We start from the raw sequence: 13,255 nt of genomic DNA, 5'->3' as shown, positions 1-13,255 counted from the left end.
AATTTATGAAGTTCATGCAGAATTTATGGGCATGGACGACTTGACTCGTAGGTCTACATAACATTATGGAACTCATGTATACAACTATTCTCTTTCTCTTTCTTACTTCCTCAAAACGTAACTCAAATCGATGATGGATCTCAAAGGATTCACAATTGAACTCAAAACTTTCTTGAACTCTACTCTTAACTCTCTCTTGAATATGAATTATGAATTCAAGAGTTATGGTTCAAGCTATAAAAGATCTCATGATGACAAAATAGACTCATGAATACATTCTCCTCACTCTCATGCTCACTACTTGAGTCTTGAAACAAGTTACTAGAAGTTGTAGAAGAATCCACAAAATGACTCAAAGGGACTTTCTTAGAATGTTCGAAAGAATTCTCAAAACTTTAACTCTCAACTCTACCTTGAATTTGAATTATGAATTCAAGGTTTTGATTCATGTTAGGAATGATTTTAGGTGTTTAGAATTAGCTTAGAGTAATTAGAATCGAAAATGAGTGAATGTGCACTTTAAACGAACTCAAACGGGGCAACCGACAACAAACTGGAGGGGGAAGGCGACCCTGGCGCTATGGGTGGTGCGGGGAGCCAGCCCCTAAACTTCAGAGGAGGTTTTGGGGCGCTCTGGCTGGGGCATAGCGCCAGTCCCTAACCCATAAAATCGAGGAATTTTCCTTGCTCATTTTCTCACCCTAACTCGCCTAGAATCGAATGGTTTCTTCCCCAATCACTTAGAATTGATTACTTAACATTATTACACTCTAATATACTCAATACATCCCTTAAAACACTCACTTTGATCTCAAGAAATCATCCAAAACCCAACACAACAAGATTTAGAATGAACTTCAAGAACACCTATCAAGAACTCAAATCTTTCAACTTCAAGAATGAAATTTGCGCTGAAAATAGCATGTTTGGCGTGTGGGTGAACAAACCCAACACTATGGAAGCTTACATACCTCTTAAGGATCAAATCCATGGCGAAAATCCGCAACAAGACGCAAGAATCTCGACGAACGCTTGATCATCTCCTCTTTTCTTTTTTTTCTCTTTTTGAACTCTCAACTAAAACCTTAGGCGTAAACTAGGATTATAAAACTGAACCTAATCAGATTATACCCCTAAAATATTACTAAAAATGAATTAAATCTGATTGGGTAAGGAAAAGACCAAAATACCCCTTACTATTTTCGGCTAACTTTCCTTAACTGGACAACCTAACTTCAAAAGACCATATCTCACTCATCCGAACTCGAAACTTAGCAAAACTCGGTGGCGTTGGAAAGATAATTCAAATATCTTTCCTACGGCATCTAGTAGCACACCTAAATCATCTTGATATAGGAGTTATGGTCATTTGAAGTCAACCCAAAACTCATACTTAGCTTAACTTGCAAAATTTTTAGATTTTGCCATTTCCAATTTAGTTCTTTTTGGAACTCAAGGTGCTACATCTAGTGACCTTAAAACTTAAGAAATTTTTAATTCCTTGGAAAAATCTCACTCACTACGATGAACGGTTCGAGTCTTAGTTCGAAAAAAACTTCTAGGGTGTTACAATAGTTAAAAGAGTGTATTTTCCTAATGGTCAGACCACTTTAGTAACTCATTCAGGGAGCTGTGTAGTTTTGACAGGAGTTTTGGATAATGTTTTGGTGGTACCTGATTTTAAACATGACCTATTGTCAGTATCTCAATTGACCAGGCAACTAAATTGTTTTGTTCATTTTTTCCTTGAGTTTTGTGTATTTCAGGACCTCTTCAATGGAGAGGTGAAGGGGATCAGTAAAGATATAAACGGCTTGTACTACTTGCCTAGTCAATTGGTTGAAGCAATGGCATCCGTGAGTAATGAAAAGGCACTCATGGCAAAGGCAGATGTCTCAACTTGTATGATATGGCATAATAGATTGGGGCATCCTTCTATTAAGGTGCTCAAACTATTGTCCTTAGTAGATAATAAATCAAATGTAAGAATGTGTGATAATTGTTCAATTTGTCCTTTAGCAAAGCAGACAAGGCTTCTATTTCCTATTAGTACATCTAAGACAAATGATGTTTTTGATTTGATCCATGTTGATGTATGGGGACCATATAGCATGCTACACATAATGGTTTTAGATTTTTTCTAACCATCGTAGATGATAATTCAAGAATGACTTGGATGTTCTTAATGAGATTGAAAAGTGATATTCTTGGTATACTCAGATCTTTTTTCTTACTTGTTGAGAATCAGTTTGACAGAAAAATAAAGAGGAACAGGTCTGATAATGGAACAGAGTTTTTTAATAAAGATTGTAGTTCACTGTTTGCATCCCTAGGAATTATTCATGAGAGTAGTTGTCCATACACTCCACAATAAAATGGAGTGGTAGAAAGGAAGAACAGACACATACTTAAAGTAGCAAGAGCTCTCAAATTTCAGGGATCTATTCCTATTAGATTTTGGGGTGAATGTGTGACAACTGTTGTATATCTTATAAATAAGATGCCCACTGAAGTTTTACAAGGCAGATATCCTCATCAGGTTTTTCACAATACCAAACCTATACTTGATCATCTGAGAACATTAGGTTGTCTAGCATATGCTACTTCACTAGTGAAAAATGACAAGTTTTCTCCCAGGGCACAAACATGTGTTATGATTGGTTATTCATCTACTCAAAAGGGCTACTTATTGTATCATTTGAATCTCAAGAAGCTTATAGTTAGCAGAGATGTTATTTTCAAGGAGCATGTGTTTCCCTTTGCTTAGTTACAGGACAAAAGTATGCCAGTTTTTGTCAATGACTCATTTAAGGCTACTGATTATGAGGCCTGTGATAATGAGATAGTTGTTGTTACTCCTAATTATGTTGCAAACCATGATGACAGTGCTATTGGAGATGGTAATATTTTGAATGGTAGTGATGCAGTTCACATAGATGATGTTGTGAATGGTAGTGATACAGATGCTGATGATTTGGAAATAGTTCCAGCTGAGACTCAAGAGATAGTTGAAGTCCCTGAAGCTTCACTGCATCCAAATACTGAGAGTATAGTACTGCCCAGAACTTCTTCCAGGATTTCTCATCCACCTATTTGGATGAAGAAATATGCGACACATGTGACTTATTCTGACCATCCTCACTCACTTGCCAATTATGTATCCTACCGTAAACTGTCCCCTACTTATCAAGTTTATCTAAGTAAGATGTCTAATGATACTGAACCAAGGACCTATGAGGAGGCAGTTACAGACCCTAGGTGGGTGGAGGCTATGCAACAAGAAATTACAGCATTAGAGGAGAATGAAACTTGGAATGTTGTGACATTACCACCTGGGAAACATACCATAAGTTGTAAATGGGTTGTTAAAATCAAATATAATGCAAATGGTGAAGTTGATAGATTCAAAGCTAGACTTGTAGCTAAGGGCTATAGTAACAAAAAGAATTGATTATCAAGAGACTTTTTCACCAGTGGTGAAAATGGTTACTGTGAGGTTAGTCATTGCTATTGCAGCAGTTGAAGGGTGGATGATTTATCAAATGGATGTATTTAATGCTTTCTTGCAAGGTGATTTGGCTGAGGAAGTATATATGGAGTTGCCTAAAGGGTTTGTTTATCAGAAAAGGCATCAAGTTTGTAGACTTGTTAAGTCATTGTATGGATTTAAGCAAGCTTCTAGGCAATGGAATGCTAAGTTGACTGATGCATTGGTTGATTCTGGATACACACAAAGTCACTTAGACTATTCCTTATTTACCAAGAGGAAAGGGCCAACACTAGTCATTGTACTTGTGTATATGGATGACCTATTAATCACAGTAAATGATTCACTACTGATACAAGAAACCAAGCAGGTTCTACATCATCATTTCAAAATCAAAGACGTAGGAGAATTGAAAATTTTTTTGGGCATTGAATTTTGCAAATCAACAAAGGGGATTGTAATGAACCAAAGGAAATATGCACTTGAACTAATATCTGAGGCTCGTTTGGCAGGGGCTAAGCCATCATCCACTCCCTTGGAATGTAATATGAAACTTACCAGTGCAGACTACAATTCAGATGATGTGCTATTTACATATGTTAGCATGTACCAAAGGCTGATTGGTAGGCTACTTTACCTTACTAATACCAGACCAAATATATTTTTTTCCGTGCAGTGTTTGAGCCAGTTTATGCAAAAACCTTCACTGTCTCATTGGAATTCAGCTTTGAGAGTGGTGAAGTATATCAAAGCAGCACTAGGTCTGGGGTTACTTATGAGTTCAGAAAGACAAGTTAAGCTCAGTGGGTTCTGTGATGCAGGCTGAGCAGCTTGTCCTACTACTAGAAGATCAATGACTGGGTATTTGTTAAAGTATGGGAAATCCTTAATTTCCTGGAAATCCAAGAAGCAAAACATTGTCTCCAGGAGTTCTGCAGAGGCAGAATATAGAAGCCTTGCCACATTAACTGCTGAAGTTGTTTGAGTGACAAATTTATTCAAAGAGTTGGGATTGACTTTTGATGATCCTGTCACCATCCATTGTGATAGTTGAGCTGCTATACAAATAGCAGCAAATCCTGTCTTTCATGAGCGAACAAAACACATTGAAATTTGATTGTCATTTTATCCGAGAAAGGGTGCAACAAGGTTTAATCAAAACAAGCTACATAAACACCAAGGACCAACATGCAAACCTGTTGACAAAGGCCTTGGGAAGATCTCAATATGATTTTTTGCTTGCCAAGCTAGGTGTCTTGAATGTCTTCAGTACATCTAGCTTGAGGGGGGATATTGGAGATCTTAATTCATAGTTAGTTGGTTAGTTAACTCATAGTTAGTTGATTCATGAAATTAGTTAGTGAAGTCCTGTAATTAGTTAGCTACTAATTAATTGTAGTCACGTGCTTCTCAGTAGGTTGTTAGAGTCAGTGATTGTATTGTATATATAAGAACTTGTCCTGTACATTCCTTACACTTGATGAATGAGAAAATAAAATTCCCAAAATGCTCTCTCAGTTTTAATATAAACCAATTTACAGATAACTCTATAGAGATCCCACTATCGGAGATGCAACCTGCTATAGCGGGAAGAGGTGGGAAATAGCCTCATAATACAATTGAAAGTAGGAGTTTTCTTTCGAAAGACCTTATTAGGAGATTTTATGGTTCTAATTTGAACAATTTATGTGTTTGCAGGTTCAATCGATCAAATGGCTGCTAACTAAGGACAAAACTACCTTTATGAAATATTATTGGATGACGCTAGTAAGGAGAGGTTCTGTGATATATGAAATATGGGCTTTTGTCATGAGTGGGCCTTTAAAATGAGAGAAGCAGCAGAGAAGTCCATTGCTTTCTACAACCGGTTTCAAGAATTCGGTTGAGTCCCCTTGGTAGAGTCTCCTTCTTTCACATAGGTTGGGTGGGTAAGGGAATTCTATGTCATTCTTTCTACTATCCTTTGGGATTCCCCCAACCCCACCCTCCATATTAGAGTAATGACTGTCCCCATGGATTTCCAAACTATAAATGAGGTGATGGGGTGCCAGAAGTCTCAAATGCAGCCTATGAGGCCAAGCTAAGGGATACAAACATGACATGACTATGGTACTCACTTGTTGTTGAGGAATACAAGAGTGAGGTATACTGGCCTACTACAGAGGGCATTACCAACCACTGTTTAGTCGAAGCATCCATCTATCGGGAAAATTTTCTAATGTGACTTACCTTTAAGCACAGGTGGCTGCCTGCACTATTCGGGGGATCCAGATGAAAGTGAGGGAGCATATAGTAGCTAAGTGTAGGGACTTCTATAGAGGTAGTAAGAAATCTCCCTTCCTTCCTGGCCTAGTGTCTTCACTTTATAGACAAGCAAGGGTAGATGTGGATGACATAGATCTTGAGATGGAGATTGATTATTTGTTCAACCCCCTATAAGTGAAGTAACAACCCTCCAAATTACAAAAGAAAAGGAAGGTAAGTGATTTCAATGATGATGAGGATATTCTAGCTCCTCCTACCTAGTACCAGTCCCCGAAATCTAACAGCCACTTGGAGGTAGATTTGGCTGCAGTCAGAAGGTACATGAAGGCCACTCCTACTGAGACCTTATCCTCACTTGCTTCTGTCCAGGACATAGAGTGATGTCGATAGGAAGAGGGGTTTCTCCCGGGACCGCTTACTCGCTCATATGTGGAAGACCATTAAAGTCATATTCATCTACATCGCTCTGAAGCATGAGCTTTCCAGTTGCAGCCACATGACTTGCAAGAGTTTCTATTTATGAGCGAGGATGGGCAGAGAACCCCACTCCTAGAATGTAATTTCTATTTGTTTGGGTTTGCGTCGTTTGGACATGAAGACATTTTTCCTGCTTTCCTTTATTTTTGATAGCATATGGATACTTGTGTTAACTACGTAATCATCGGTGATTTATGTTATGGTTCTTTGGATGCATTTTTGTTGTTTCCGCATTGATATGAGATGGAAATAGAAATGTTAAATTTTTGGTAATGAAAGGCAAAAACAGGGGAAAACAAGGCTCATGTTCCGCCTCACCCTGATCGTTATAGCGATTGACACGCCACTATAGTGAAGAAATTCACGCTATAGCAGAAGCACTGTAGCGTGTCAGTTCTGGTATGATGGCCCCGATGGGGTCAATCCAGAAATTTTGAAATTATGCAATGTTTCCCCATTCCCATATACATACCAACTCTTGAAACACAACTATACTTATTAAGATAATCTTGAGATCATTCTCATACATGAGTATCACAAATATTCAATCATAGATTCAAACATATAAACCCCAGTATCATACCCACAACACATATTTAAGCACTTATTACCACATTATCAAAAAACTAGTCCTGAATTACACCATAATTTATTACTTGTCCACAATCTCACCAAATTCCAAACAAGTATATTTCACACCTTTTCGGTCATTACTGGTGCTATTGATTATCGAATCTTATGAATCAAGCACAACACACTTTCTATATCTCCTCCGTCTACAAGGTAAATAGCTTAGCTTAGAGCACAACGTGTTCGCCACTACACTGGCTGGTTGGTGCATTGGCCTTACCGTAAAAAGTCCGAGAGCGATATATCTCGTGACACGCTCCATGTGGCATTTTTTTTAGAAAGTCCGTATAACTTCAAAAGAATCATTCTTTATGAATCAAGTACCATTCAAACAAAGGGTGCATTGCCTCTTTGAGTGAAGAAGAGAGGGGCTTTGTATAGACACTCTTGAGCCATGTTCGTCGCCCTAGGCTTACCATTCTTTCATTTCATTCTATTGATTGGCTCTAGCTCCAAAGAACATATACATGGAGCTATGACCATACAATGCATACAGTATCAATTATTTAGATTTATGTAACACTTCACAAGTTCATAGCCCAGATAGACATAGAAGAATTTCAAGAAATGTTGGTGCGCTGATTCCACGAATCCATGTACGGACCATAAAAGGTTATACGGGTCGTAGGAATCAGTCGTGGTTTGAGTCCTCGAAGTTGAGAAATGTTAAGCCTCAGATGGGATTCTACAGACCAACATGACGGACCATAGAAAGAGGTACGGTCCGTAAATGAGGGTCGTGAGTAGCTTCAAGACATAGTGAAAATTTTGATAATTTAAGTGCCACGAGTGGCTTGTATAGGTCATACAAGGAATGACAATCCGTATAAACTAGATCGTGGTTGATGTAAGAAAGAAATTTCTGGGCTTGGGATGTATGAGAGGTGTCGACGGGTCGTAGTTGGTTAGACGGACCGTTAGAAGTGGCTCATGGTTAATGATCAGAAAGTTGATGTTCCAGTAATCCTTCTACGGTATGGTTGACCAGTACGGTCCGTAGAAGCTTGTCGAACCGTACATGGTGCCCGTAGAAGTGATTCAATAGTTTTTAAGTGGGGTTAGTTTAGTCTTTTTTTTCCCTTCTAAGTTTAACCCCATCGGTTTATAACCTAAACAAGGTGCCTATCATTTTAGTTTGACCTAATGCTCTCATAAACACTCTCAAAACTTAGAGCAAGGATCTAAGAGGAGAAAGTTAAGGTTTCAGTCATCGTCTTCAAAGTTTCTCCGAGAGTAAGGCTATTCATGGTGATAGACTAAGTTCGTCGTTACTCCCTACATCTAAATTCATTTAGTAGAGATAAATCTAGGAAACTATCCAAAGTTCCATGAGTTTTGAATTCGATTTGTGTTTCTTATTCTAAAAAATGATTTCTCAATTATGGAGACTATGAGATTTTGATATGTTTAGATTCTGGAGTTGTTGTTCACGCTTATATTATCACATGAACCCTAATCAATGAGATTTTTTATTGAAACACACACACTCTCTCTCTCTCTCTCTCTCTCTATATATATATATATATATATATATATACACTATCGTTGCACTTTTATTGCGAAGCTTAAAAATGTTCATGCTTTACTTAGTTGAGTTGTTTTTAGTCTTTCATTTCAGTTATCTATTTCCTTCAACCTTATTACATATCGTACATTCCATGTACTGACGTCATTTGATATTGCATTATTTTATGATGCAGATACATGTATTCAGGATTATCAATAGGTATTTCATTGAGATCACATTATCTACTCGTAAGCTTTTGGTGAGACCTCTTTTTTTCCGGAGGAATCTAGTCTTTTACTACTTTAGTAGTACTGGTTAAGATTGTCGTGAGTTTTTTCTCGACACCTATCTTTAGATAGTATAGGCTTCATAGATAGACAGAGTTAGTAAGTCTTTCAGTTTTTGTTTCAAATGTTTTGATAAACTTGATCATTTACACTTAGTATCTTCAGGCAACTTTAAGATTCAGTTAATTGTTTTAAGTGTTCTTTTGTTTTAAACTTATGTATGCTTGAGTTAATCTTTCGCTAAGTAGTCAGCTAGGTCAAGGGTTCACTTGGGTACCAACAATGATTTTCGAGTACCGAATACGCCTAGGGTGTAGACTTGGGGCATACCACTTTATCACTAAATTAAATTAGGTTCACTACATTCTATTCGCACCATAGATGACCATAAACTAACCATACATGCATTCTCATGCCTATTAGGGTCAAATAACAATTGAAACCTTTCTTATTCCAATCTTTCCTTCCTTGTGTCCCTTCAGCCTTGACAACAACATATGGTTTACTTCATTGATATACCAATTGAAATTTGAAGATATCAATTGGACTCAACCCATACCACAAGCGACAGACCACACGAAATGAGTAAAACAGTGAGACGACTTTCTAAAATTTTCGATGCCCCTCTTGAAGATTAAATGTGGATGTCAACTCACCAATCCATAGGACTCTATTCGACATTTGCTCTTTTACCGGGAAACTGATAATCTGGGCTCTGATATCAAATTGTCTATACCCAACCTACTAGACTGTGTGAGCACCTATTCTAACACCTAGATAGGAAAACCCTTACCTCTCAATTCGAAAACAGGCAATGCAGAAATTAATAAAATATAATCCTATTTAATCATAGAGATACTCTTAACTTGATTTAGAACAAGCCCTTTGTATAGAAACACACTAAACACTCCTTAAGGAACTACTCTAAACAGGTACAAGAGTTTTTAAGAGTACACTTTATAAAAGAAATAAGACACAACTCTCACCACAAGGAAAGAGGATTAAAGGCTATTGGAGATCATCTTCGCATTCGACTAAGAAACATAACTAATCCTACAACCAGACTATGTTAAGTGGCATAACAAGAGTAATATCAGTACAACCAACACGCACTGGTAGGTATCATCAATCGACCCAAATACACCACATAATATCATGCAAGTAATCAAAAAATTATACAACTTGAAGATCAAGGTAGGACCCCAACCCTTGATTCACCACTTCCTTTCACTGCCAACTCCAACATCTAGGCCATTTCACTCACATATCAGATCGTAACCTAACACTTCTATCACATAGAGATTCCCTCAAAAACAAGATTGCTACTAACTTTGTTAATCAGTTTACTAACTGCCCCTCAAGCTCGCATGCCGACTTTGCCTTAATATAACAACGTTCCACTTATACAAATATAAGCAAGCAACACAATTTAATAAAGTAGGAATTATATCGTTTTGACCACAATTATGACATAGCACGAACTTAACATTCACAAATCGCATGATCCACAACCTTACAACAAAGCCACACCTGATTCATCATCCTTTTAATCTTAACCCGGACCTCCAAGGATCCCTAATCATCCTCTACATTGTTTAACATGCAATCTCGATATACATGAGAACCGTGCGAGCATTTAAACACACATCTCGGCCACTCATGGATCAATAGATTATAGATATAACACAATAAATCAACCCGGTCCACTCACGGAACCCCACACACAAAAATGTTAGTGTACTAGTGTGTGGTACCCATTTCAATTGTTAGTATACCGACATGTACATGATCTAATAATAGTATGCGCCGTTGGAACTAGGAACTTCTCCCCTCCAAGAGATACGCAATGCTCAATATTAAGCGATTAGAGGAGTAAAATGAAGTTAAATAACTATATCAAGATACATTGATCAAGCATGTGATAATTATGTAGATGTAATTCAAGAATACTTAAGTCAAGCATGTTTTCAAAAGGTAAACCAAGTATGTCTATAGACCATCAGTTTACACAATGGATCTTTCTAAGTAATTTTCTTAATAGAGTGCAACATTCATATTAAACAACGTTGTTATAGGAGAACAAGAGATAATATATAATACGAATGTGAATTTATCTTCATATCATTCTAAATGTTCATGCATGATTAACTATCCTATATCTATATGATAGTATTGGGTGTGATACACTTTAACACGTTTGTATCTTAAAATCGAAATAAGTAAAAAAGTATATACATATCTTCATAGGTTAAACTAGTATTCCATCATTTTATCCCAACAATTAATTACCATAATCACTTAAAGAAATTTGCGCTTTATTTAATTTTTTAAGTTGATAATATGTATATTATTTTATAAAATAATACATAACATGACTTGACATACACATGCAAAAAAAACTAATTTATGTAAAAGTATGAACTCAAAACGATAACAAAGAACTATACCAAATAATTAGTTGGGGCTGGCAGGTTTAGGCAGGGCACTATAAGGGGCCGTTTGTTACGTGAGATAAAGTGAAATATTTTAGAATTAAGTCTCAAAGAAAAATTGTATTGTATTTGATTAACGGTATAATAGAGTTTATCGCATGATCAATTTATCTCATCAATCAAATGCAATATACATTTTCTTTCAAGCTTAATCATAAAATATCTCATTTTATCTCATTCAATTTAGAATTACTTCATCTTATCTTTTACATAAGATAAATTAGTTTGAATTATAATACTAGAATAATTTAATCTGCGTATCAAATAACCCGCAAAGGTGAGTGGGTGGGAACCAAAATTGTCCTTTTCTGTCTTGTTGGAAGCGATTATTACAATTTTCCCCATATCTCTATGGGAGTGAAATTAACAAAAACACCAGGATTGAACAATTTAACAAATATGATATTGCTTATATTTATGTGTATCAAATAATAGCCACTAACATGTTGTGGCATAATACTGGTAAAATTATTCCACTCTTAATTAGAGATTTTAGATTTAAGTTTGAAATATGAAAAAAATCATATTGAGAGCGTCACCCCTAAATGCCCTCTAGAATTTTAGCATCTTCAAAAGGAAATATATATTCAAACCATGCCTTATTTTATTCACCGTCACAAGACAACTCACAAAGCATAGAAAAGAAATATAAATTACAAAAGATTAAGTAAAGTGAATCTACAAAACAAAAAGTCAAAACAGAGAGATTTGGTATTAGAAATGTGGATAAAGTTTCCCAGAAGTTAATAGTAGTATATATTGGAACAATAATTGAATAAATGGACGAACCCATGGTGTGCCAGAACATAATTTATATGAAAAAAAACTATTTATAACACTTTATGTTTATTTCTTGTAATTAATGTAACGATAATCTTATAGTCATATATGTTTTTAAGTTTAATCAATATTTAATGATTAAAAGACTAAACAGTTAACTTTTAAGTTTTTTTTATAAACAATCATTCATAAAAAAAAGTTCAATAAATAGACAACTATAGGAAACAAAACAATGATATAATTAGAGAGGGATGTCAAATAATTTACATCATTTGGTGGGAGGAATACAATTTTTTCATGTTTGATCGGTCAAAATGTTTTGAAAATATATTTTGTAAAAAAGCAAGTCTTTTGAGAATAAGAAAATTGACTTCTCTTATGAAATAGGAAAAACAAGTTCAATTACTAACATGTCAAGTTCAACAGTGGAAGATACAGAGAATCCATGAGGAGGTAGAAGAAGATAGTTGCTATCCGACTATCTCAAAATTCAAGTTATGAATAAAGTGGCTTTTAAGTGCTTCCCTCGTCTTAGAACCGTATTCAGTTCGCATAAAAAAAGTGAGAAGAATTTACTCCCCCCATCCAAAATTTTCAGGTGAAAAGAAGATATATAGTTGACTGAGAGTCACAAATTTTAATTAAATGCGTCATTTCTAGCCTTTCAACTTCTTCAAAGAGATGACGGATACAAAGTGGTTACCTGTCTCCAATGCCTCCAATCCTCACCCCTTAACCATCCCACCCAATCACCTTGAACCCCACTCGCTACCATATTCCACTCCTATAATACTCCCTCCATTTCATATTAATAAATTACTTTATGTATACTTGCTTTAGGAAAAATATTCTTTGCTTACTTATCAAATGCAAATTCATAAAAGTCCGTAATTTAGTCAACATGTCCTTGTTATAATTATATTATAAAATATATGATTAGTGTGCATGGACATGGGACAAAAAGCCGTCTTAGAAGGGGCATTTGAACCATGTTTTTAGGAATCTACGTACGCACGCCTAGCTAGAAGAAGAAAATCCAATTTCTTATTTTTGTTCCTTATTTTAATTTAATAATTTTTCCCACATTTTTATTCTCCTTTCTCTTTCCTTGATTATCCTCTCTTTTTTTTCTTTCATTTATTTTTGTTTTAGTTTATATCATGCTAAAAGACCACAATTTTTATGATATTTTAAGTATGTAAAAGAAATCTTAACTTCTTAATTAAACTACGTAACAAATCAAACATGGTCATTTAAAATAAAATAAAGAAGAGGAAACAATGCTTGTTATTTGAAATGGTGTAAATCCATGAACTTAACTTAATAAGCT

Source organism: Solanum tuberosum, unplaced genomic scaffold (assembly GCF_000226075.1).
Source record: "Solanum tuberosum cultivar DM 1-3 516 R44 unplaced genomic scaffold, SolTub_3.0 scf00133, whole genome shotgun sequence".
Lineage (NCBI taxonomy): Eukaryota > Viridiplantae > Streptophyta > Magnoliopsida > Solanales > Solanaceae > Solanum > Solanum tuberosum.
Note: the sequence above shows the minus strand (reverse complement) of the source record.